The sequence below is a fragment of the Dermacentor andersoni genome, chromosome 10, assembly GCF_023375885.2.
Source record: "Dermacentor andersoni chromosome 10, qqDerAnde1_hic_scaffold, whole genome shotgun sequence".
Taxonomy (NCBI): Eukaryota; Metazoa; Arthropoda; class Arachnida; order Ixodida; family Ixodidae; genus Dermacentor; species Dermacentor andersoni.
In genome coordinates, this window is record NC_092823.1 from 26,477,616 (window position 1) to 26,491,513 (window position 13,898).

Sequence of the window (13,898 nt, forward strand, 5' to 3'; positions counted from 1 at the left end):
AGAAGTTGCAACAGCCTGTTCCTGAGTGGCTGTCGAGGGTTGAACCCCTGACAGCACTCAAGGAATTTTAATACGATAATGCCGTGCCAATGTAGCAGACGCAACGAATGTAAATATAACTGTACTTCCTTCGGTTTTTGTATTTATTCCTTTTTACTTGTTCGGTCTTTGTGTATATTAATTAAGGAATTTGTGTTGTGACACGTCGAGGACTGGCAATTAAAAAAAAACGTCGGTATTATACTGGTTAGCATAACTGCCTTCCAAGCAGTTGACCCGGGTTCGATTCCCGGCCGACGCAAACATTTTGTGCACATGCCCTCACGTCAGCTCCCCGTATCTATACACGTTATCAGTGGGCACGTGTGAAATTTACCTTTACTTTTATTCGTGATAAGCGCGAAGTTCTCTCGTGAAAAAGAAAAAAAAAGGAATGCACTCCTAGATTTCCATAATGCGAAGGCACTCCATCTGGCTAATTAATGCATTCTGTGCACTTGGCGTCATTTCATTCCGGCTGTGTCGACACTGTTGTTGCAATTAACAGCTTAAGTAGGACTGCTTCAAAAAACCGGAAGCACGCGTCGGTAGTATAGTGGTTAACATAGCTGCCTTCCAAGCAGTTGACCCGGGTTCGATTCCCGGCTGACGCAAACATTTTGTGCACATGCCCACACGTCAGCTGCCCGTATCTATACACGTTATCAGTTGGCACGTGTGAAATTTACCTTTACTTTTATTCGTGGTAAGCGCCAAGTTCTATCGTGAAAAAGAAAAAAAAGAAGCAGTAAACTTAGATTACCATAATGCGAAGGCACTCCATCTGGCTAATTAATGCATTCCGTGCACTTGGCGTCATTTCATTGCGGCTGTGTCGACACTGTTCTTGCAATTAACAACTTAAGTAGGACTGCTTCAAAAAACCGGAAACACGCGTCGGTGGTATATTGGTTAGCATAGCTGCCTTCCAAGCAGTTGACCCGGGTTCGATTCCCGGCCGACGCACATATTTTGTGCACATGCCCACACGTCAGCTCCCCGTATCTATACACGTTATCAGTTGACATGTGTGAAATTTACCTTTACTTTTAATCGTGATAAGCGCGAAGTTCTCTCGTGAAAAAGAAAAAGGAATGCACTCCTAGATTTCCATAATGCGAAGGCACTCCATCTGGCTAATCAATGCATTCCGTGCTCTTGGCGTCATTTCTTTCCAGCTGTGTCGACACTGTTGTTGCAATTAACAGCTTAAGTAGGACTGCTTCAAAAAACCGGAAACACGCGTCGGTGGTATAGTGGTTAGCATAGCTGCCTTCCAAGCAGTTGACCCGGGTTCGATTCCCGGCCGACGCAAACATTTTGTGCACATGCCCACACGTCAGCTGCCCGTATCTATACACGTTATCAGTTGGCACGTGTGGAATTTACCTTTACTTTTATTCGTGGTAAGCGCGAAGTTCTCTCGTGAAAAGAAAAAAAAGCAATGCACTTCTAGATTACCATAATGCGAAGGCACTCCATCTGGCTAATCAATGCATTCCGTGCACTTGGCGTCCTTTTATTCAGGCTGTGTCGACACTGTTGTTGCAATTAACAGCTTAAGTAGGACTGCTTCAAAAAACCGGAAACACGCGTCGGTGGTATAGTGGTTAGCATAGCTGCCTTCCAAGCAGTTGACCCGGGTTTGATTCTCGGCCGACGCAACCATTTTGTGCACATGCCCACACGTCAGCTCCCCGTATTTATACACGTTATCAGTTGGCACGTGTGAAATTTACCTTCACTTTTATTCGTGGTAAGCGCGAAGTTCTCTCATGAAAAAGAAAAAAAAAAGCAATACACTCCTAGATTACCATAATGCGAAGGCACTCCTTCTGGCTAATTAATGCATTGCGCGCACTTGGCGTCATTTCATTCCGGCTATGTCGACACTGTTGTTGCAATTAACAGCTTAAGTAGGACTGCTTCAAAAAAGCGGAAACACGCGTCGGTGGTATAGTGGTTAGCATAGCTGCCTTCCAAGCGGTTGACCCGGGTTTGATACTCGGCCGACGCACATATTTTGTGCACATGCCCACACGTCAGCTACCCGTATCTATACACGTTATCAGTTGGCATGCGTGAAATTTTCCTTTAATTTTATTCGTGGTAAGCGCGAAGTTCTATCGTGAAAAAGAAAAAAAAAACGCAGTACACTTAGATTACCATAATGCGAAGCCACTCCATCTGGCTAATTAATGCATTCCGTGCACTTGGCGTCATTTCATTCCGGCTGTGTCGACACTGTTCTTGCAATTAACAACTTAAGTAGGACTGCTTCAAAAAACCGGAAACACGCGTCGGTGGTATAGTGGTTAGCATAGCTGCCTTCCAAGCAGTTGACCCGGGTTCGATTCCCGGCCGACGCAAACATTTTGTGCACATGCCCACACGTCAGCTCCCCGTATCTATACACGTTATCAGTGGGCACGTGTGAAATTTACCTTTACTTTTATTCGTGATAAGCGCGAAGTTCTCTCGTGAAAAAGAAAAAAAAAGGAATGCACTCCTAGATTTCCATAATGCGAAGGCACTCCATCTGGCTAATTAATGCATTCTGTGCACTTGGCGTCATTTCATTCCGGCTGTGTCGACACTGTTGTTGCAATTAACAGCTTAAGTAGGACTGCTTCAAAAAACCGGAAACACGCGTCGGTGGTATAGTGGTTAGCATAGCTGCCTTCCAAGCAGTTGACCCGGGTTTGATTCCCGGCCGACGCACAAATTTATGCACATGCCCACACGTCAGCTCCCCGTATCTATACACGTTATCAGTTGGCATGTGTGAAATTTACCTTTAATTTTATTCGTGGTAAGCGCCAAGTTCTATCGTGAAAAAGAAAAAACAGATGCAGTACATTTAGATTACCATAATGCGAAGGCACTCCATCTGGCTAATTAATGCATTCCGTGCACTTGGCGTCCTTTTATTCCGGCTGTGTCGACACTGTTGTTGCAATTAACAGCTTAAGTAGGACTGCTTCAAAAAACCGGAAACACGCGTCGGTGGTATAGTGGTTAGCATAGCTGCCCTCCAAGCAGTTGACCCGGGTTCGATTCCCGGCCGACGCAAACATTTTGTGCACATGCCCACACGTCAGCTGCCCGTATCTATACACGTTATCAGTTGGCACGTGTGAAATTTACCTTCACTTTTATTCGTGGTAAGCGCGAAGTTCTCTCATGAAAAAGAAAAAAAAAAGCAAAGCACTCCTAGATTTCCATAATGCGAGGGCACTCCTTCTGGCTAATTAATGCATTGCGCGCAATTGGCGTCACTTCATTCCGGCTATGTCGACACTGTTGTTGCAATTAACAGCTTAAGTAGGACTGCTTCAAAAAAGCGGAAACACGCGTCGGTGGTATAGTGGTTAGCATAGCTGCCTTCCAAGCGGTTGACCCGGGTTTGATACTCGGCCGACGCACATATTTTGTGCACATGCCCACACGTCAGCTCCCCGTATCTATACACGTTATCAGTTGGCATGCGTGAAATTTTCCTTTAATTAATGCATTCCGTGCACTTGGTGTCATTTCATTCCGGCTGTGTCGACACTGTTCTTGCAATTAACAACTTAAGTAGGACTGCTTCAAAAAACCGGAAACACGCGTCGGTGGTATAGGGATTCTGCTTCCGGCCACCGAGCGTGACGGACGCATGATGACGGGCTCCGTTGGAGCGGCTTCAGCGGCCTTTTCTGGCCGCGGAAACAGGACGATGGAACAGGAGGGCACCTACCAAGTTGTTCTGCCAGGTCTGCCAACAGGTCGTTATGTTTTAAATACAGTTTTTTTGCACGCTGATATCACGGCGCGACCGTACCGGATTGAAGATTTCCGTGACGCATTGGCACCGCATTCGCTTCTTCCGGATGTTATCGCCCTGGGGGCGTATCGCATGAGCCATGTCTGGGCTATCACTTTCAAGGACGCGGACGCGGTGAAGAAGATCTCGAGCATCGGGGAGCTGCGTGTAAAAAACCGGCGCTGCCTGGTGATTGACCCGGCGAACCAGGACGTTCGACTGAAGCTCCACTGGCTTCTACACAATGTGCCTGATGAGGACGTGCGTGTCGCCTTTGCGCCCTATGGAAAAGTTACCGAAGTAGCCCGGGAGCGCTGGCGTGTACGAGGTATGACAGAGAAGGGATCAACCACCCGGCTTGTCACCCTCAAGTTGAAAGCGGGCGTGAAGTTGGATGACTTGCCACACCAGCTGAGCGTTGGCGGTGAGTTGGCGCTTGTCGTGGTACCAGGCAGACCCCCGCTGTGCCTTCGGTGTCGCGGTACGGGCCACATCCGCAAGGAATGTCGAGTCCCGCGTTGCGGAATCTGCCGACGCTTCGGGCACGAAGAAGACCAGTGTACTCGCACTTACGCGAGCATTACAGGCCCGGGAACCAGCGAGGACGCGTCCGAGATGCTGATGGACGAGACGGATGCTGAGGAAGCAGCCCGTGTGGGTGGACAACCACAGCGCCATACTCAGCCATCGTTCACGACTCTGGTGAAGCAGAAGGCGGGGCCCTCCGGCGCAACAGATGGTAGTGTACAGGCGCAGCATAAGCCTGAACAGGACGACGATAACAAGGCAAAGGAGGCGGCGAAAGCCGCGGACGCTAAAGAAAGCAGCGTGGAGACCCCCGGCATTGATACCATGGAGACGAACCAGGAAGCGGCGAGCACCATTGCTGGAAAACGTCCGCATGAAGGAAGCGGGGACGTCAAGCTGCAGCCAGGCGGTAGCGGCGATGAGCCTCCGCCGAAGGCAGGGGGAGTGAGACGCTCGTCTTTAAAACCGCGGCCGAACCTTCCGGCCGACCCGCGGAAGGCGGGGAAACAGCCTCCGTAGTAACACAGTGTCCTGGTCGGTGTCAGCGCCAGTTGTGTTGGTCGACCGGTGTCAAGAGGTCCTGGCAGTCGTGAGGAAGGCTACGTCAACCATGAAGGTAGGCACCATGCGGATAGAGGCGTTTCTTCTTCTAAGACATGGCTTTTAATCTTATTGCTCCACTTCGAGTTGCGACTTTGAACGTCAGAGGTCTGGGAGCAAGAAGGCGACAATACCAGCTTAATCGCCTTCTTCTGGATAACGATATTGACATAATTGCTTTACAAGAGTCGAAAATAGAGAGCCAAGAGCACACAGACCGCATGGTGTCTTCCTTTCAAGCAAACTTTCATGTGTGCGTTTGTCATTCTGTTGGGACGTCGGGTGGGTGCCTTGTATTCATACGTAAGACGTTAAGAGTGAACGTAGAGTCTGTATTTCCATGCCCAAGTGGTCGCCTTTTGATTGCTGATTTCACATTTTCGAATTTCTGGTGGCGAATTGTTTGTGTATATGCTCCTAATGTAGAAAGCGAGCGTAAAATTTTCTTTGAATCACTTGAGCCATGGTTGAATGGCGACAAGCTTTTGCTTGTACTAGGAGACTTCAACTGTGTGTGCGCCGCAGCTGACAGAGTGAAGTTTAGGCCACTGAGAGACAAGAGCTCTGAAGTTTTGAATACTTTTGTGCATGAGTATGGTCTCGAGGATGTTGGCAATGTGTTTTCCACTGGGACCCACCCACAATACACGCACTTTCAGCGGGAGAGCCATGCGAGACTAGACAGAATGTATGTATCTGTCGATCTTATGCCGCTATGCTCAAGTTATGACGTTAAACCTGTGCCTTTCAGTGATGATTGCCTCGTGAGCATGACTTTAGGAATGAAGGGCAGGAAATTGCGCTTTAACTGGCACTTATGGAAATTGAACACAAAGCTTTTGGAGGATGAAGGGTTCATTATACAAATAAAGACCAAGCTAGACAAACTGCTAGACGCGCAGCCAGCTAGTTTTGCAACTCAATGGGAGGGGTTCAAAGAGTGGGTAAAAATGAAAGCAATAGAAAAGAGCAGCGTGGCTCGCTATAAAGAGAAAGAAAAAGAAAAAGAAATGAACGGGCAACTTGAATGGATGCTGAGCATGGAAAATAGCGCGCCGGGAACTTTCATGAAAGAAATACGGGAAGTGAAATGCCAGCTCGAAAGAATCGACGCGGACAGGTATAGGGCCGCCGTCATACGTGCAAGGTCTGAAAAATTGTGGGCTGGCGAAACGCCGACAAAACGAGCGCTATCAGACGAGAAAAGATACGCTTGCCAGAAAGAAATTAGGAGCATCCGATTTGACGGCCGGACTTCGGAAGATGCGAGAGACATTCAGTGTGCTATAGCCGAACATTTGACAGAACTTCTTAGCAATAAGCTCGAGACCATAGAAGGCTTCCATGTAGACTTCTTGAGGCTGGTGCCAAGACTAGATGATGAAATTAAGGAACGTCTTGAACTGCCTATAACTTTACAGGAGATAGAAAAAGCAATAGACGACCTACCATCTGGGAAAGCTCCTGGACCAGATGGGCTAAGTGCGGCCTTTTATAAAACCTTTAAGCTTCCTGTTGCACAGTGCATGCTCCATGTGATAACTGAGGCTTATGAACGCAAACAGGTTCCATTGTCTTTCAACACGTCTCACATCGTTCTCATTCCCAAGACTGATGATCCGGAAGAACGACTGTTGGTGGGGTCATATCGACCGATTAGTCTCACCAACGTCGACTACAAAGTATTTATGAAGGTTCTAGCAAAAAGACTGCAGTCTGTGATCACGAAATTGGTAGGGTCTCACCAGACGTGTGGAATTAAAGGCCGTAGCATCGCTACAAATATACATGTCGCACGCAACGTATTAGAGTGTGTCGATGCAGTTGGCGGTCAGATAGCAATGATGCAGCTCGACTTGGCGAAAGCCTTTGACCGCGTCTCCCACGAAATCCTTTTTTCCATCCTGCAACACTCCAAACTAGGCGACATTATAGTAGAGGGCGTAAAAATGGCCTACAAGAACTGTACGACCCGCATTATAGTTAATGGCGATCTCACTGACAGACTTGCTGTACGTTCTTCAGTAAGACAGGGATGCCCGCTTTCCCCCTTGCTTTTTGCAGTGTATTTAGAGCCGCTATGCCTGGCAATTATCAACTCTGACCGAATTTCAGGTTACAGACTGCAGTCATCACACGTGAAAGTACTCGCGTATGCTGACGATATAGCGGTTCTTTGCGCTGATAGACAGAGCATCTGTGAAGCGACAATTGTGATTGAAAAATTCTGCGCTCAGACTGGAAGTCAGATCAATTGGGGAAAAAGTTCCGGTTTTTGGCATGGCGAATGGGACGTAACACCGGGTTGTTTTTCTCGCCTTCGATGGTCCACCTTGCCAACGCGGTATCTAGGAGTACCTCTGGATTGTTATCGGGATCCCAGCTCGTACTGGAAAGAAGAAACTTCGAGAATGAAAGAGAAAGCGGTCGCGTGGCAAGGAAGACAGCTATCAATGTTTTCCCGTGCCTCTATCTGTAATGTCTTTTTGATTTCGAAGCTCTGGTATGTCATGAATGTGCTGTGTGCGACCCGAACAGCTATTCAAAAAATGCATCGTGTTTTTGCTGTTTTTATTTGGGCGTCCACCTGGGAAAGAACTAGCCGAACTAACCTGTTTGTTTCCGTTAAAAAGCGGAGGCCTTGGCCTGGCGCATCTTTTTTTGCGTCAAGTGGTCTCGCGATTTATGTTTTTGCGTGATCAAAGTGATCCCTTTCTAAGATCTGTTATGCAAGTGCGCCTACAGAGACTGCTCCCTGGAAGGGTAGTCTCCTGTGATAACATGTGTGGTGCTGTGACAGGATACTTGCGCGAGGTTGTTCTTTCGTGCAAGATGCTGGAAGTACGTTTCAGCCCTGAATACCTATGTAATGTCAATAAGAAAAAGCTGTACAAAGCGTTGGTTGACGTGATGTTGCCGGTACCCATTTATCGGACACCACACTTTGGAGGCCCAGGGCAAGATATTTTAAAAACAGTTAAGAACATGCCCGTTAGACCTGTGGTCAAAACCTTTTTTTTTTAAGCTGCATTCCGGTACGCTGCCTGTTAAAACCTGGCTGCATGATAAAGGTTTTTTCGTGCCATGGACAACAAACTGCTTGTTATGCAGGAAGCCCGAGACAGTGGAACATGTTTTCCTAGAATGTTGGGATCCAATTTTTTATTGGGATGTCCTTCAGAGGACGATTAAAAAGGAACTCCCTTTAAGTCCTTACGGCATCCGGTACTTATCAGTTGAAAGTGAAGAAGTGCCCTACGATTTAATTATGCTTCTTGGCCTCCACAGTTTGTGGAAAACGCGAATGCAGGTGCGACATGCAGACATAAATACAAGATCCACACGTGAAAACTTCATCGAAAGTGTAGTTTATCTTCGCGAATGTTTCAGGGCTCAGACTGATCCACCAGAGTGGATATCACTGTTTGATGATTTGTCACAAATGAAAAGTTTTTAGCACCACTAGCCTCAGCGCAAGTGTGGCTGAAGTGTTTTACCATATGTTACTTTGTATTACACGTCCAAGACGGCAATAAAGAAAAAAAAAAAAAAACGCGTCGGTGGTATAGTGGTTAGCATAGCTGCCTTCCAAGCAGTTGGCCCGGGTTCGATTCCCGGCCGACGCAAACATTTTGTGCACATGCCCTCACGTCAGCTCCCCGTATCTATACACGTTATCAGTGGGCACGTGTGAAATTTACCTTTACTTTTATTCGTGATAAGCGCGAAGTTCTCGTGAAAAAGAAAAAAAAGGAATGCACTCCTAGATTTCCATAATGCGAAGGCACTCCATCTGGCTAATCAATGCATTCCGTGCTCCTGGCGTCATTTCTTTCCGGCTGTGTCGACACTGTTGTTGCAATTAACAACTTAAGTAGGAATGCTTCAAAAAACCAGAAACACGTGTCAGTGGTATAGTGGTTAGCATAGCTGCCTTCCAAGCAGTTGACCCGGGTTTGATTCCCGGCCGACGCAAATATTTTGTGCACATGCCCACACGTCAGCTCCCCGTATCTATACACGTTATCAGTTGGCACGTGTGAAATTTACCTTTAATTTTATTCGTGGTAAGCGCGAAGTTGTATCGTGAAAAAGAAAAAAAAAACGCAGTACACTTAGATTACCATAATGCGAAGGCACTCCATCTGGCTAATTATTGCATTCCGTGCACTTGGCGTCATTTCATTCCGGCTGTGTCGACACTGTTCTTGCAATTGACAACTTAAGTAGGACTGCTTAAAAAAATCGGAAACACGCGTCGGTAGTATAGTGGTTAGCATAGCTGCCTTCCAAGCAGTTGACCCGGGTTCGATTCCCGGCCGACGCAAACATTTTGTGCACATGCCCACACGTCAGCTCCCCGTATCTATACACGTTATCAGTGGGCACGTGTGAAATTTACCTTTACTTTTATTCGTGATAAGCGCGAAGTTCTCTCGTGAAAAAGAAAAAAAAGGAATGCACTCCTAGATTTCCATAATGCGAAGGCACTCCATCTGGCTAATCAATGCGTTCCGTGCTCTTGGCGTCATTTCTTTCCGGCTGTGTCGACACTGTTCTTGCAATTAACAACTTAAGTAGGACTGCTTCAAAAAACCGGAAACACGCGTCGGTGGTATAGTGGTTAGCATAGCTGCCTTCCAAGCAGTTGACCTGGGTTTGATTCCCGGCCGACGCACATATTTATGCACATGCCCACACGTCAGCTCCCCGTATCTATACACGTTATCAGTTGGCATGTGTGAAATTTACCTTTAATTTTATTCGTGGTAAGCGCCAAGTTCTATCGTGAAAAAGAAAAACAGATGCAGTACATTTAGATTACCATAATGCGAAGGCACTCCATCTGGCTAATTAATGCATTCTGTGCACTTGGTGTCATTTCATTCCGGCTGTGTCGACACTGTTCTTGCAATTAACAACTTAAGTAGGAATGCTTCAAAAAACCTGAAACACGCGTCAGTGGTATAGTGGTTGGCATAGCTGCCTTCCAAGCAGTTGACCCGGGTTTGATTCCCGGCCGACGCAAATATTTTGTGCACATGCCCACACGTCAGCTGCCCGTATCTATACACGTTATCAGTTGGCACGTGTGAAATTTACCTTTACTTTTATTCGTGGTAAGCGCCAAGTTCTATCGTGAAAAAGAAAAAAAAGAAGCAGTACACATAGATTACCATAATGCGAAGGCACTCCATCTGGCTAATTATTGCATTCCGTGCACTTGGCGTCATTTCATTCCGGCTGTGTCGACACTGTTCTTGCAATTAACAACTTAAGTAGGACTGCTTCAAAAAATCGGAAACACGCGTCGGTAGTATAGTGGTTAGCATAGCTGCCTTCCAAGCAGTTGACCCGGGTTCGATTCCCGGCCGATGCAAACATTTTGTGCACATGCCCACACGTCAGCTCCCCGTATCTATACACGTTATCAGTGGGCACGTGTGAAATTTACCTTTACTTTTATTCGTGATAAGCGCGAAGTTCTCTCGTGAAAAAGAAAAAAAAGGAATGCACTCCTAGATTTCCATAATGCGAAGGCACTCCATCTGGCTAATCAATGCATTCCGGGCTCTTGGCGTCATTTCTTTCCGGCTGTGTCGACACTGTTGTTGCAATTAACAGCTTAAGTAGGACTGCTTCAAAAAACCGGAAACACGCGTCGGTGGTATAGTGGTTAGCATAGCTGCCTTCCAAGCAGTTGACCTGGGTTCGATTCCCGGCCGACGCAAACATTTTGTGCACATGCCCACACGTCAGCTGCCCGTATCTATACACGCTATCAGTTGGCACGTGTGAAATTTACCTTTACTTTTATTCGTGGTAAGCGCCAAGTTCTATCGTGAAAAAGAAAAAAAAGAAGCAGTACACTTAGATTACCATAATGCGAAGGCACTCCATCTGGCTAATTAATGCATTCCGTGCACTTGGCGTCATTTCATTCCGGCTGTGTCGACACGGTTCTTGCAATTAACAACTTAAGTAGGACTGCTTCAAAAAATCGGAAACACGCGTCGGTGGTATAGTGGTTAGCATAGCTGCCTTCCAAGCAGTTGAACCGGTTTCGATTCCCGGCCGACGCAACCATTTTGTGCACATGCCCACACGTCAGCTCCCCGTATCTATACACGTTATCAGTTGGCACATGTGAAATTTACCTTTACTTTTATTCGTGGTAAGCGCGATGTTCTCTCATAAAAAAAAAAAAAGCAATGCACTCCTACATTTCCATAATGCGAAGGCACTCCTTCTGGCTTATTAATGCATTGCGTGCACTTGGCGTCATTTCATTCCGGCTGTGTCGACACTGTTGTTGCAATTAACAGCTGAAGTAGGACTGCTTCAAAAAAGCGGAAACACGCGTCGGTGGTATAGTGGTTAGCATAGCTGCCTTCCAAGCAGTTGACCCGGGTTTGATTCTCGGCCGACGCACATATTTTGTGCACATGCCCACACGTCAGCTCCCCGTATCTATACACGTTATCAGTTGGCATGTGTGAAATTTACCTTTAATTTTATTCGTGGTAAGCGCGAAGTTCTATCGTGAAAAATAAAAAAAAAACGCAGTACACTTAGATTACCATAATGCGAAGGCACTCCATCTGGCTAATTAATGCATTAAGTGTACTTGGCGTCATTTCATTCCGGCTGTGCCGACACTGTTCTTGCAATTAACAACTTAGGTAGGACTGCTTCAAAAAACCGGAAACACGCGTCGGTGGTATAGCAGTTAGCATAGCTGCCTTCCAAGCAGTTGACCCGGGTTCGATTCCCGGCCGACGCAACCATTTTGTGCACATGCCCACACGTCAGCTCCCCGTATCTATACACGTTATCAGTTGGCACGTGTGAAATTTACCTTCACTTTTATTCGTGGTAAGCGCCAAGTTCTATCGTGAAAAAGAAAAACAGATGCAGTACATTTAGATTACCATAATGCGAAGGCACTCCTTCTGGCTAATTAATGCATTGCGCGCACTTGGCGTCATTTCATTCCGGCTGTGTCGACACTGTTCTTGCAATTAACAACTTAAGTAGGAATGCTTCAAAAAACCTGAAACACGCGTCAGTGGTATAGTGGTTGGCATAGCTGCCTTCCAAGCAGTTGACCCGGGTTTGATTCCCGGCCGACGCAAATATTTTGTGCACATGCCCACACGTCAGCTGCCCGTATCTATACACGTTATCAGTTGGCACGTGTGAAATTTACCTTTACTTTTATTCGTGGTAAGCGCCAAGTTCTATCGTGAAAAAGAAAAAAAAAGAAGCAGTACACTTAGATTACCATAATGCGAAGGCACTCCATCTGGCTAATTAATGCATTCTGTGCACTTGGTGTCATTTCATTCCGGCTGTGTCGACACTGTTCTTGCAATTAACAACTTAAGTAGGAATGCTTCAAAAAACCTGAAACACGCGTCAGTGGTATAGTGGTTGGCATAGCTGCCTTCCAAGCAGTTGACCCGGGTTTGATTCCCGGCCGACGCAAATATTTTGTGCACATGCCCACACGTCAGCTGCCCGTATCTATACACGTTATCAGTTGGCACGTGTGAAATTTACCTTTACTTTTATTCGTGGTAAGCGCCAAGTTCTATCGTGAAAAAGAAAAAAAAGAAGCAGTACACTTAGATTACCATAATGCGAAGGCACTCCATCTGGCTAATTAATGCATTCCGTGCACTTGGCGTCATTTCATTCCTGCTGTGTCGACACTGTTCTTGCAATTAACAACTTAAGTAGGACTGCTTCAAAAAACCGGAAACACGCGTCGGTGGTATAGTGGTTAGCATAGCTGCCTGCCAAGCAGTTGACCCGGGTTTGATTCCCGGCCGACGCAAATATTTTGTGCACATGCCGACACGTCAGCTCCCCGTATCTATACACGTTATCAGTTGGCACGTGTGAAATTTACCTTTAATTTTATTCGTGGTAAGCGCGAAGTTGTATCGTGAAAACGAAAAAAAAAACGCAGTACACATAGATTACCATAATGCGAAGGCACTCCATCTGGCTAATTATTGCATTCCGTGCACTTGGCGTCATTTCATTCCGGCTGTGTCGACACTGTTCTTGCAATTAACAACTTAAGTAGGACTGCTTCAAAAAATCGGAAACACGCGTCGGTAGTATAGTGGTTAGCATAGCTGCCTTCCAAGCAGTTGACCCGGGTTCGATTCCCGGCCGATGCAAACATTTTGTGCACATGCCCACACGTCAGCTCCCCGTATCTATACACGTTATCAGTGGGCACGTGTGAAATTTACCTTTACTTTTATTCGTGATAAGCGCGAAGTTCTCTCGTGAAAAAGAAAAAAAAGGAATGCACTCCTAGATTTCCATAATGCGAAGGCACTCCATCTGGCTAATCAATGCATTCCGGGCTCTTGGCGTCATTTCTTTCCGGCTGTGTCGACACTGTTGTTGCAATTAACAGCTTAAGTAGGACTGCTTCAAAAAACCGGAAACACGCGTCGGTGGTATAGTGGTTAGCATAGCTGCCTTCCAAGCAGTTGACCTGGGTTCGATTCCCGGCCGACGCAAACATTTTGTGCACATGCCCACACGTCAGCTGCCCGTATCTATACACGCTATCAGTTGGCACGTGTGAAATTTACCTTTACTTTTATTCGTGGTAAGCGCCAAGTTCTATCGTGAAAAAGAAAAAAAAGAAGCAGTACACTTAGATTACCATAATGCGAAGGCACTCCATCTGGCTAATTAATGCATTCCGTGCACTTGGCGTCATTTCATTCCGGCTGTGTCGACACGGTTCTTGCAATTAACAACTTAAGTAGGACTGCTTCAAAAAATCGGAAACACGCGTCGGTGGTATAGTGGTTAGCATAGCTGCCTTCCAAGCAGTTGAACCGGTTTCGATTCCCGGCCGACGCAACCATTTTGTGCACATGCCCACACGTCAGCT

At 46.6% G+C, this 13,898-nt stretch overlaps 19 non-coding genes across 19 annotated transcripts; all 19 read left to right on the top strand.

Annotated features, from left to right (window-relative positions):
• The first annotated feature begins 581 nt into the window (after positions 1-581).
• Positions 582-653, top strand: TRNAG-UCC (transfer RNA glycine (anticodon UCC)). Its single transcript has one exon. It is a non-coding gene; the product is annotated as a tRNA-Gly (tRNA).
• A 280-nt stretch (positions 654-933) lies between these two features.
• Positions 934-1,005, top strand: TRNAG-UCC (transfer RNA glycine (anticodon UCC)). The gene has a single exon. It is a non-coding gene; the product is annotated as a tRNA-Gly (tRNA).
• A 276-nt stretch (positions 1,006-1,281) lies between these two features.
• TRNAG-UCC (transfer RNA glycine (anticodon UCC)) lies at positions 1,282-1,353 on the top strand. The gene has a single exon. It is a non-coding gene; the product is annotated as a tRNA-Gly (tRNA).
• Positions 1,354-1,631: 278 nt separating this feature from the next.
• Positions 1,632-1,703, top strand: TRNAG-UCC (transfer RNA glycine (anticodon UCC)). The gene has a single exon. It is a non-coding gene; the product is annotated as a tRNA-Gly (tRNA).
• Positions 1,704-2,336: 633 nt separating this feature from the next.
• Positions 2,337-2,408, top strand: TRNAG-UCC (transfer RNA glycine (anticodon UCC)). The gene has a single exon. It is a non-coding gene; the product is annotated as a tRNA-Gly (tRNA).
• A 280-nt stretch (positions 2,409-2,688) lies between these two features.
• On the top strand, positions 2,689-2,760 carry TRNAG-UCC (transfer RNA glycine (anticodon UCC)). The gene has a single exon. It is a non-coding gene; the product is annotated as a tRNA-Gly (tRNA).
• Positions 2,761-3,039: 279 nt separating this feature from the next.
• On the top strand, positions 3,040-3,111 carry TRNAG-UCC (transfer RNA glycine (anticodon UCC)). The gene has a single exon. It is a non-coding gene; the product is annotated as a tRNA-Gly (tRNA).
• A 5,415-nt stretch (positions 3,112-8,526) lies between these two features.
• TRNAG-UCC (transfer RNA glycine (anticodon UCC)) lies at positions 8,527-8,598 on the top strand. Its single transcript has one exon. It is a non-coding gene; the product is annotated as a tRNA-Gly (tRNA).
• A 629-nt stretch (positions 8,599-9,227) lies between these two features.
• TRNAG-UCC (transfer RNA glycine (anticodon UCC)) lies at positions 9,228-9,299 on the top strand. Its single transcript has one exon. It is a non-coding gene; the product is annotated as a tRNA-Gly (tRNA).
• Positions 9,300-9,578: 279 nt separating this feature from the next.
• On the top strand, positions 9,579-9,650 carry TRNAG-UCC (transfer RNA glycine (anticodon UCC)). Its single transcript has one exon. It is a non-coding gene; the product is annotated as a tRNA-Gly (tRNA).
• A 630-nt stretch (positions 9,651-10,280) lies between these two features.
• TRNAG-UCC (transfer RNA glycine (anticodon UCC)) lies at positions 10,281-10,352 on the top strand. Its single transcript has one exon. It is a non-coding gene; the product is annotated as a tRNA-Gly (tRNA).
• Positions 10,353-10,631: 279 nt separating this feature from the next.
• TRNAG-UCC (transfer RNA glycine (anticodon UCC)) lies at positions 10,632-10,703 on the top strand. The gene has a single exon. It is a non-coding gene; the product is annotated as a tRNA-Gly (tRNA).
• A 280-nt stretch (positions 10,704-10,983) lies between these two features.
• TRNAG-UCC (transfer RNA glycine (anticodon UCC)) lies at positions 10,984-11,055 on the top strand. The gene has a single exon. It is a non-coding gene; the product is annotated as a tRNA-Gly (tRNA).
• Positions 11,056-11,332: 277 nt separating this feature from the next.
• Positions 11,333-11,404, top strand: TRNAG-UCC (transfer RNA glycine (anticodon UCC)). Its single transcript has one exon. It is a non-coding gene; the product is annotated as a tRNA-Gly (tRNA).
• A 280-nt stretch (positions 11,405-11,684) lies between these two features.
• On the top strand, positions 11,685-11,756 carry TRNAG-UCC (transfer RNA glycine (anticodon UCC)). Its single transcript has one exon. It is a non-coding gene; the product is annotated as a tRNA-Gly (tRNA).
• Positions 11,757-12,740: 984 nt separating this feature from the next.
• On the top strand, positions 12,741-12,812 carry TRNAG-GCC (transfer RNA glycine (anticodon GCC)). The gene has a single exon. It is a non-coding gene; the product is annotated as a tRNA-Gly (tRNA).
• Positions 12,813-13,092: 280 nt separating this feature from the next.
• On the top strand, positions 13,093-13,164 carry TRNAG-UCC (transfer RNA glycine (anticodon UCC)). The gene has a single exon. It is a non-coding gene; the product is annotated as a tRNA-Gly (tRNA).
• A 279-nt stretch (positions 13,165-13,443) lies between these two features.
• TRNAG-UCC (transfer RNA glycine (anticodon UCC)) lies at positions 13,444-13,515 on the top strand. Its single transcript has one exon. It is a non-coding gene; the product is annotated as a tRNA-Gly (tRNA).
• A 280-nt stretch (positions 13,516-13,795) lies between these two features.
• On the top strand, positions 13,796-13,867 carry TRNAG-UCC (transfer RNA glycine (anticodon UCC)). The gene has a single exon. It is a non-coding gene; the product is annotated as a tRNA-Gly (tRNA).
• Positions 13,868-13,898: the final 31 nt, after the last annotated feature.